Source organism: Parus major, chromosome 3, assembly GCF_001522545.3.
Source record: "Parus major isolate Abel chromosome 3, Parus_major1.1, whole genome shotgun sequence".
Taxonomy (NCBI): Eukaryota; Metazoa; Chordata; class Aves; order Passeriformes; family Paridae; genus Parus; species Parus major.
Genome location: NC_031770.1, coordinates 58,567,539 through 58,578,509, shown reverse-complemented (window position 1 = coordinate 58,578,509; position 10,971 = coordinate 58,567,539). Strand labels below are relative to the sequence as shown.

At 39.4% G+C, this 10,971-nt stretch overlaps 1 long non-coding RNA gene across 1 annotated transcript in view; it reads left to right on the top strand.

Moving 5' to 3' along the window:
• Nucleotides 1-7,700, top strand: part of LOC107202518 — a 15,687-nt gene extending 7,987 nt beyond the window's left edge. The window contains exon 2 of the long non-coding RNA XR_001520712.2: nt 880-7,700. This is a non-coding gene — a long non-coding RNA (uncharacterized LOC107202518). The remainder of the gene's footprint in view (nt 1-879) is intronic.
• The last annotated feature ends 3,271 nt before the right edge of the window (nt 7,701-10,971 follow it).

Here is a 10,971-nt window from a genome sequence, read left to right as displayed (position 1 = left end):
AAGAAAGAAAGAAAGAAAGAAAGAAAGAAAGAAAGAAAGAAAGAAAGAAAGAAAGAAAGAAAGAAAGAAAGAAAGAAAGAAAGAAAGAAAGAAAAAGAAAGAAAAGAAAGAAAAGTGGTTGAGAACAGAAAGCCAGCTAAAACTGGAAAAGAAAACAAATGCAAAATAAATATTTCAGGGAGAATTTATGGTAGTTTAAATCCCTATTTCTTTTGCCAGGTAAAGAAATCCTAATCCTGTTACATGATCTTAAACATCTTTCCAAGTGCTTCAGTGAATCACTGCCATTACCAATATGGGCAGAAATTTACTATATCAGCTTCCCAGACACTGAACACAGTGTTGGCAGAGATGATAGATATTAACTCAGTGAGTCAGATAGGGTGTTCTTTTTTTATCTTCAAGGCACACAGGAGCAGATCCAGCCATGTTGCCTCTGCAGCTGCTGCCGAAAGCTGGCTGGACAGAGTGATAAGACTGGGACTGCTGATGATTGGCACTGCAAGACTTGCATGCTAAGTTTAAGCTATTCCAGAAGGCAATGAGACTATTACTGACATCCTGGAGCAGTGCCCTTAGGTCATGTCAGTCATACTTAGGAATCTAGGAAAACCCCAACAAATACCATTTCTGTCATTATAATGATACATAGTTGTGGCATCATTATCTTGGTTGATAATATTTGTCAGTCTTGCAAAGCTCCCACACTGGAGCTTTGTACCTGTGACATTATTTGCTGTGGAAAATGTCACATTTAATTTTTTCTTGCCCAGTCCTAGCATACATCCCCTTCTGCCTAAACTAAGCTGTTTTGTTTTGTGGAAGCAAAGTCCATACATTACCTTTTACTTAATGGGAATTTGTTTTGTTTGTTGGCAGGAAGGCTTTTGAGTAGTTTCTGTATCTCTCCTGAAGAAATAGCTATGGTTGAAGATGGTTAGAAGACAGCAAAGAATACCCTCTGCACAAACACAGCATGATAGCAACCTGAAGTTGCTTTGAAGAAGCTGCATGCGCTGTGGAGATATTGTATGGTTGGCTGCTGCCAAATGGAATCAGTGGATGAAGTAACAGCCAGAATCTGAAACTGCTCTTCAAGAGACATCAGATTTTGTTTTCTCTGATTTTTCCATTTTTTTTCTGCTTTCAGCATTCCATCCTTTGAATCATTTAAGAAGTCTGAATTTCAAAACCAAATACTCACAGAGAAAGTCAGTCAATTCTGATCTATAGCTAGGAAACAGCAGCCATTTCTTCCAGATGAATGCATCACTCTATGCTTATCTTTTCCTTGTCCACTTCCTCAGCCACAGCTGGACACAGGACAAGGAAGAATGCCAGGCACATAGGTGCATCTACTTCTCCTTGTGAGCAAACCTACCTACCAGAGTACATCCCATCTCTGCTACCATACTGCATTACTCTGAAGAAATCTCCTTTGAGTCACCCCAAAACATCAAATCTACAGGACTTTGGAGAAGGGACTTTGGTCTTTTTTTATAACAGCACTTGGGTTCATCCTGTCAGTCTGTACTATTTTGAAAAGGGATATTGAGGACAAAGGGCTGTATTCATTAAGTGATTTGGACAGTCTTATTTACACGGTGATTTCTTTTTCAATGGAGTCACAACCATATTGACCCATGACATTTCTGCTGAACAACCAGATGAGTGCCAATTCAGTTCAGGGAGATCAGGGGTGCTGTCCCAGACTGTCTTAATACAAATTTCCAGCTCTTTCCAGCATACAAAAATTCCAGTCTTGCATCTCACTAGATTAAAGGCTGCAAGCCTTGACAGTGTGACTTCAGGTTTCCTTGAGTGCTATACTGCAAGAGCAGCCAATAGGAAGGCAGCAACAGACTAACAGGAAATAAATTGCAACTCCTACATGAATTTCTTTCCTAGTCTGCATAAATTACTGATGCACTAGTATAGCGTTAAAGAGTGGTTGCTTGACTGTTATCCACTGGTAGATATCAAGATTCTGGGTGCAATGACTGACCTGCTCCACCTGCACCTGACAGTGCTCCTCTGCCTGTGCTGCTCCTCTTCCCCTAAGGATATCCCTCCAAAGTTAAGTGTCTTGTAGGAGATTGAACCAAACTCGAGTGCAATGCCAGTCTAGGTGATTGACTATAAGTGATACTTAGTGTTTATTAGCAGTAAAGATTTTTCAGGAACTATACACATTGTAAACCAGCAAGTCTCTCTTTCTTCCTGGTTCTCAATCAGAATGTGCCACACACACACACACACACACACACACACACACACACACACACACATGCAAAAGAGACCAGATTAATTTCAGGAGTGCCCAAACATCATTGAGTGTGCTGGAAAATGGCATCAATGCAAGGCTGATACCATGACTGTTATTGCATTTGAGTGTTGCCATCACTAGAGAAATGCTCTAACCTGGTAATTCAGGAATGGGAACTAAACCATTTTAGCCAGCTTGTTATCAAGACACTATATATTCACTGTAGGCTACTTCATCAGCATCTTATTAGAAACAGGGTTGGAGGTTTGCCATGTCTTGGTGGTGCTTTAGAGTCCATGATTGCTTCTGAACCATATGAAGCAGTTCTGTCAAAAGACATCAAAAGCGGAAAGATGCAAATAGGATCAAGTAAGGGGGAAAGAATCCCCAGAACCCAACCCTTTGGTTATGCTGGGGGTCCTTTTCCTTTGCTTTCTGCACATTTAGAAAGTGGCTGATGTGATACATTTTACAAATAAATAATAATACATGCACAAGAGCTAGGAACATCTTGTACACAGATATGAGTCAGTACTTGGCATGTGGCTAATGGGAGTCAGATTTCCCAGACAATAATTACATTTTCAAAATAAGAATTAAAGAGACAAGAAAAAAAGGAGTTATTCCCATTAGCTGAGAGTGTGAGCTCTGAAGTGAAATTAAATTTGCTTTCCACATAATTGATTGTACATCACTTCAGAGGTTGCCTGCAAAAAACATTCAACAATGATAAGTTGGATCTTGCAAGGACTTCACTTACTAAATGGGTGCAGGTTAAATGACTACTTGTTTCTCTCCTCCAAGCTGTCCAGCCATTTCTGATCTGAAAACTGTAAGCACATGACAGTAATATCATATAGTGTTCAAACATCCTATGAAAATGTCACAAGAGGACCCAACTATCAGTGTAGTTAGCCAAGGAGGACAGCATGTGGCACACCAATTGCTTATTTGTTACTGTGGATCAGAAAAACTTTTCCATATCATGACTTTTCCATATCAAATTGAGGACTATGAATTCAGGCATGTCTGCTACTTCTGTGGAAAACAGCACTAAGCTTTCTCTTAGCCTTGAGGAATCGTGACTTGGGCTTACAGTGCATTTCCTAATTTCATCATAAAGAGACAGATGTGGCCAGAACCACAGAGCTATAGGTGGGATATGATTCTGTACATTGCAGTTTGACTTTTAATTGCTGCTTATTTCAATGTTTGGTTATTTCTATCAGAATCAGTCTTTTTAAAAGGTCTTTGAAAACTGTCTTTTCAAAAATATGAGAAGATGCTTGCCTTTGGTAAAAAATCTGCCTATCCGTCTGCCTGTTTACATGCTGGTCTGTTTATCTACTATTCTAAATACTGCAAGCTATGGAAAAGTAGAATTTCAGTAGTCAGAACACATTAATTTTGGGGCAAAAGTATGCTTCAAAGTTTGTGTTCAAATTTCCTGATGAAAAGGCATACTCCCATGTTGACCTCTGTCTTTTGTAATGAAACAGATCTCTTCTTCAGGTAAGGAGGCTATGTTGTGTCCTGGAAAATGTACTTAAACCAAAGAACTCTGTCTAAAGAGGGGAATAAGACCATAAACCCCCAAGCATGTTAGTATTATGTTACCACTTCTATTTTCAGGGAGGTATTTTAGTATATATATTTCTATATATTTCAGGGAGGTATATATTTTAGTATTTAATATTTTTTGTTAATTTGTCTCCAAATTTTCTGTCAAAAATTTTTGCTTTCTTCTTCAACTCCAGTTCTCAAGGCAGCTGCAGGTGCTTACTCTGTTTGGTTGCTTCATGCAGGATAGGGGTAGGCCATGGAAAAGTGTGATCCATATAGTGTTGGATTTTCTCAGAAGCTGCATCTGTGGGCCACAGGAACAATGTTAGGCTACATCCGTCAAAGGATTTTCTTAAGCTTCTAGCTGCAGTTTGTCCAGGATGTTATAATATTTTTCTGTAATATTGTCCTTTAACATGCATGCATCAATCCAAAGACAGATGTGTGGGTAAAAACCACATCTCCATGAGAGCCAGATATCACCACAAAACCAGTGAGATGAGATGCTTTCCAAGTCACACAAGTGCCATACCATGAGATGGGCCAATAGCTCAGAACAGGATATATTTTTTTATTAATTTCAATAGGAGAAAAGGGGATTTAGTGAGAAAAAAAGTGCAGAAGCAAGCAGACAGATTATATATATATTTTAAAAAAAAACATACTTATAAAGGTACTTTACTAGAAAAGTGAGATTAAATATTACAAGTCATGTGTTATGGTACTTGAAGACTAAAACAAAGAAATTTTTTTGTATGCACAGCTTCCTTTTTCTAAGTAAATTCCTGGGGATATTTAGAGCATTACAACTTCCAGTTGTTTCCCGTGACTGAAAGCTTCCAGGTTACCCACCCACTGTTAAAGGAAGTGCTTGTCTTGGCAGAAAGCATCACTGTCAGTTCAGTCCTGTCTGGGGCCAATGGGAAACTTCTGGTTGTCCAACATACAGCTGGATTGAGTTCTGAGAGACTTAACTTCCTGAGGCTCATGAGGACATGGAAATTGTCAAGCATACACTTGTCTTTGGAGTCATCATGCACATGACAGATATCATAAGAAACAAATTTGGGCTGCAACTTGGACATACCCAAGGGAGAAGGGGCAGTCTTTATGCGTTTGGTGCTCAAGGCCCCTCATGTGGCTGTGAGAACAATTTCCTGAGGTGCTGAGTTCATCCTGCCCAGGGAAAATACACCCAGGGTTCACTGGAAGCCTGTAGAAAGATTCCAGAATCACAGAATGTGTCAGGTGGAAGTGGTCCAGCTTGTCCAACTTCCTTGCTCAGTCACAGTCATGATAAAGCAGATGACAAAGGATTGTGTCAGGAAGTTCTTGAATATCTCCAGTGGGGGAGATTCCACCCACAAGAGAGATGTTCCAGTCCCTTCACTATCCTTATTACCCTCTGCTGGACCTGCTCCAGGGACTCCTCATCTTTCTAGTACTGAGGAGTCTAGAACTGGACACTCCAGATGTGGCCTCAACAGAGTTGAGTGTAGGGATCACCTCCCTTGTCCTGCTGGCAGTGGCTTTTCTAACACGCCCCAAGGTTCTGTTGGCCTTCTTGGCCACAAGGGCACACTGCTGGCTCATGGACAGCCCCAGGTCCCCCACCACTGCTGCTTTCCAGCAGGTTGGGCCCCAGCATTGAGGCCAAGTTGGCTGTGAGGGTCTGTTGCTTGTTTGCTTTTGGCCTCTCTGCAGATGCAAGCTGTTCAGTGGGAATACACCCTCCATGGCATGAAGTAGTATCTCTGTTTCTGGGCTCCAGATACAAGAAGACATAATATAAAAAGTGTGTTATAAAAAGAACAAAATATTGACCTGTTCCTGTGGTGAATGGGCGTGAGCAGGCTCAAAGTGCTGTGCTGTTACTTTTCCTGATCCCTCAATAGAGATCACTGTTCCTAAAAACAAACAAACAAGAAGCTAATTTAAAGCATTTCAAATCTAGTTATCTTTGAGCTTCAGAAGACTGGACACCAACTAGTTCTGTATCAGGAGTGTGATGTCCAGTTCTGATTTTAAATCATAGCTTATATTGTCATGGACATTTAGGGTAAGATTTATCTTGCCCTAGTTCTCAACAAGTTACTTCATCCTAACAGAATTGCCCAGTTCATGGGAAGTCTGCTCTCAGATGTCCTTGAAGAATTTCTTAATCATCTGGCTTTTGGAAAACTTGTTTTCCACAGCTTCTGTTAGAGAATTATGCAATGAGGAATCCAACACTCACTGGGCCAGAAAGAGAGGGAGAGGGAGCACAACACTTAAGGGTTAGCAGGCTGCAGGGCAGTTTCTATATTTTACCCAATGTTTGTGTAAAGTTACTCACTCTTCTTTGGGCATCAACCGAAATCTTGGGGAAAGCAAGTGCCACCTGTGCCATCTGACTTGCTCTAGGCAGCTGTAAATGATGGAGTACACATGGTTTGGTGTTCAGTTCTCAGGTGCCTGGCTCTGCTGAGGCCTAGTAAAAGGAAACTGGAGACCTAAGCTTTTGAGCACAGCCAGAAAAATCTAGTGTTGCAACAATACCTGTACTTCAAAAAGCTTAGTTTTGCTTTTGTATCTAATGTCCACTCTGATCCATACATATTGCCTGTGTCCTAAGCTTGTATGTATTTCTTTATCTCCAACCTTTTGACTCCTGCTCCCTTACAGGATTATTTTTATTTAGACCTACAGCCTTTAACAAGCAAACATTTTTTGGCTGGACTGAGTTCTATATCAAAATGCCTTTTCCTTTTGCTACAAAAATTTGTATTTCTCTCTAATATCTCTTCCCCTTCAGGGTCACTTGAAGGGTAAAATGTCTACTAGTACCAAATGCAGTTTTGGTAATGAGGTACTGGTGCAGAATAAACACTTCTCCACAGCATTTGTGTACTTCAAACCATTCCTCATTAATACAGTTTGTTCTAAATTGAGCATAAGGTTGTAACTGGAGACCATTACACTAGAGTCTATTAATACTGGGTCAGATTCTACAGCCCTGACTACATCCAAAAAGTCCTTACTTGCACCAGCAAGTTCTGTTTAAAGTAATGGTAATTTAATTCCTTTTTCACTGCCTAATCTGGCCCACATTTAGGGATGCAACAACATTTTTTACAGCATTGGTAAGATGATAAAAAACTTTATAGAAAAAAAAATTAAGCTCTTGAAGAAAGTGATAGCTGATGTCATAAGTATCATTCTTTCCAAATCCTTCTTATAGCAGTGTAGAGTGGAGATCTTCTGCTGAAATGGTTGCCAGAATTTTCAGTTTCACACGTCTTTGTCAAGGGGTTATAACCTTCCTAACAGTAGTTTGAGCAGAAGGTTGTTGTGAAAGTGTCTTTTCCTATCTTGGAAGAGTGATATTGGATTGAAATTGAAAACTAAAATAACTGTTAATATTTTTTAGGTACTTTTCTGAGACATTTGTTCATGTATTAAAATGACATGTGGAAGCAGTTAGCAAAATGTTCACTTTAAAAAGAAGGAAGCATAGAGTGGAGAAGGACAAGCAGTATCTTTCTTCACCCTTTTAACTACTCTAAGAAATCTGTTTTTAGCAGTGATATGTGTTGTGTCAGCACCACAGAGGGGCTTGAGTCCTGTGTAAATGGAGGCATCTGCTCTACCTCTTTTAAAAGACCTGGCACTCTCTGTTTCTGTTGAATGGAGGGCTCTCAGCCTCTCTCCTGGGGTCACACATAAAGCCAAGAGTTAATCACACATCCAGAAAGACACGCTGCTGCATGACAGCCTGTGTGTGCAGTCCCTGTGTTCCCACCTTGTCTTCTGTCAGTGCTGTGCTTTCATTTAAATCTTTCTTGTGAGTTTTTTTTTGGGTTTTTTTTTTGCATTGTATTTGTAAAAAGGGAAGAACACCCCCTCTTTATTGTCTTGCCAAACCAAATGTACCAGCCTCACTTATCTTCTGTGTAATTTTTTAGCACTCCTGATCTTTTGAGAAGTTTTCTTGTACTTCACCTTCACTTGAATACCTGTCATAATACCTATGCAAGTGACTTTACCTGTTCACAATAAATTCAGAATCTTGCCTCTCCACATTGGGAAAAGATGCTTTAATGAAACTTCTGCTCCCCTTAGTCTTATCATGTTAACATTTTCAAACAGTATGATAAGAGTCTGGAGTGAAATTTATCATCTCTCAACTAGAAAACACTATTTCTTGTCTTATCCTTTTCCATTCACCGTGTGCTTAGGGACATCATCTCCTGTGCCCAGAATTCATATTCACCTCATTTAGACACTGCCACTTGGAAGCTGACATCTAGTCCATGCTATCTGCTCTAACTGAAGTGAGGCAATTCAGTTCACTGATCTGAAGGTGGAATTTACTGGTATTTAGAAATAATGGTTTCCCTCCTTTAACTACAGAAGGATCCAGAGGAGCTGACTTAACTATATGCCGTAACTTTGTGATGGTCATTTGACATGAGTCCTACTCCATTATTAGCATGTATATTAACAAGTATTCATATTCAAGTATATTCATAGTCAAACATATTGGAGATGCGATGATGCAAAAGGGCTTGAGGGAAGAGATAATAGAATTACCAATTCCATTTATAAGAAAGGGAGGGCATACTTAATGCTGCCAGTTACAATATATTAGCTTTTGCTAATAATGAGTACTTTGCTAAGTGCTCTCTGTGGTGCTAAAAAAAGGTGAGGAGCAAAGCAACTCCTAACGCTTTGAGAGTTGAAAAGAGGAATAAAAATTACTACCAGAGTTCAAATTGGTTTATCAAGACTTTTAAAATTAAATAATCCAGAGATTTATAGCAGAGATTGAAATTTTGGCCTAAAGAAGGAGCTAATGTTAGTCTTCTTTCAGCATTAAAACCCTATTCAAAGTTCATGATCTACCAAGATTTCCTAACCTTATCAGGAGAACTTCAAAGAAAATGTCTGAGCATGGGTGTCACTAGGGAAAAAGAAAAATAAACAGGGGCTAGCATAACTATAAAATTCAGCATGTGAAAAGGTTCTAGGCAGACAGTCAAAATGACAAGAACAAATACACAAGAGGGCAAAACTCTGTCTGCCAACAGTTGCAGCAGTATTGCATATCATTTGTGTTCCTGCTTATGGTAATGTTGTGCTAGTACAGCTCACTTGATCTTTCTGGATCTAGTCCTGATTTTCAGTGATGTGAAAGCAGAATCATCCACATGGGCCTCTTGCTTTTACTTCTCCTTTGAACTAAGAGCTGAGGAAAGTGGAAACTTCTTGCGAGTGTTGATATTAAACCTTACGGAAGGTTGGGCTGAGAAGTAGGAGTTGAATATCTTTGTATATATTCTTCTATTACACAAGAAATTATTTTTGAATGCAATCAAAACATTGGCCCTGGATCCTATTGCACTAAACAGTGGTGTTAAGGGTTCTCTGCAAGTCAGATGAGCAAAAGTAATGAAAACACTAGTCAAAGTTCAAAACCAGATATCTTGCTTCTGATGGGAAAGTGCATCAGATTCTCCAAATCTTGCCTTTCTCTGATTCTGACTTTAATGACTTAATATGTTATGCAAGATATTTTGAAATACTTTAGTTGAATAAATAGTGCCAGTTAATTTATTCTTTGAAATATTACTAAAGAAATTATTAAAAAGTATTAGAAAAAAGATTGTAAGGGTTATTTTTCCATTTTTATGTTTGTTCCAGTGCTGATGAATAAGTCAGTTCTATGCTTGGCTGCCAACAGTCATTATAATTACATATAATATGGAAGAGAAACATCTTGAGAAAAAGCAGCTGCATCACCCTTAATATAAGGAAGAAATCTGAATACTTGAAAGCCTTTTAATGTACAGTCTAACACAAGCAATACCAGCCTCCCATTATTAGCAGACCTTGCTGGTAGAGGTGTAAGATAAATTTAAGGAAAAAATGTCTGCAGCCCAGGAAAGTTGTTTTTCTTCCTTCTGAGAATTAGAGCAAAAGCCCAACTGGGCTATTTGTTGGTATCCTGAGCCATTATTATTCTCTGAGTCTCATTAAAACAAAAGAAAACAAAACAAAAACCCTGCCTTTGTCTCGGGTCATTCCAGAACATTTGCCCTCTGCTGTAATGTATCCAGGGAGGAAATGTTTTTCTTCTTTTAAAATGAACAGTGCTAGGATATTGTGAAGAATTCATGTAGGATAATATGCTATCAGCACCCTCCAGTTGTTTGTTATGGCCATTTTTGGCCCAAATGGGGACACTGAGTTCACTTGAATTCTCACGCTGCTGGCAAAGTCATCTGTCTGACAACAAAAACCCAACAATCACTTCCTAAAAAGTTTCAGAGAATTACTTTTCTCAGACTTATCTCACTGTTTGATTCCACTGCTGAGAAGAAATTCAGTTTTACAACAGACTTGTCCCTTGACTGTATATTTGTTAGTGGTGGCTAACAGCTTTCTCATATGCTTTGCTTCTCTCTGGTGGAGATAATAAAGAGGACATTCTCTCCTGTGTCCTGTGGATTGATGTGGCCCATGCTTAAGGTCACTCCAAAACAACAGGCCCTCAATTGCAGTCATGGCTAGGGGCCTTTTCTATGGAAAAAACCCTTCTTTTGCTGGAGGCAGCAGACTTTGTAGGGATATGGCATGCCAGAGATGCACAGGAATGTGAGGTTACTTCATAAGCACAATTTCTAATCTCAGCATGTTTCCCCATAGCAATTCTGTGTTATAAAGTTAATATGGATGTTTTATACAGAAAGCTTTATGTTCTGAAGATCTGCCATGGTGCCACGTAGGAGAGGAGGGTTTCTCTCTCAGTTAAGTCACAAGACCAGGAGCAAAGCAAAGGTAAGCCTCCTTTTTGCACAGACAAAAATGAGAGAATTGACAGCAGTGGAAATGTTCTCAAACTTCCTCAGACATTTTCCCAGAGAATGCAGTTCTCAGGGTATTTAAGTGTCAGTGGTGCTGGCTGTTTGGTTACATTTTTGCCCAGCTTGTGGCAGTTCTCCTGTATGCATATTTTGCACATGTCCACAAGGAAGAGCATTTATAATTGCACCCAGAACAGAAAGCAAAGCTCATTTTCTAACTGTGGATGCCAGCTGGCAAGTACGGGGCTTGTTTTCTTTCTAAAACATAGACTTTCTTTTTAGCCTTAGCAACTACCT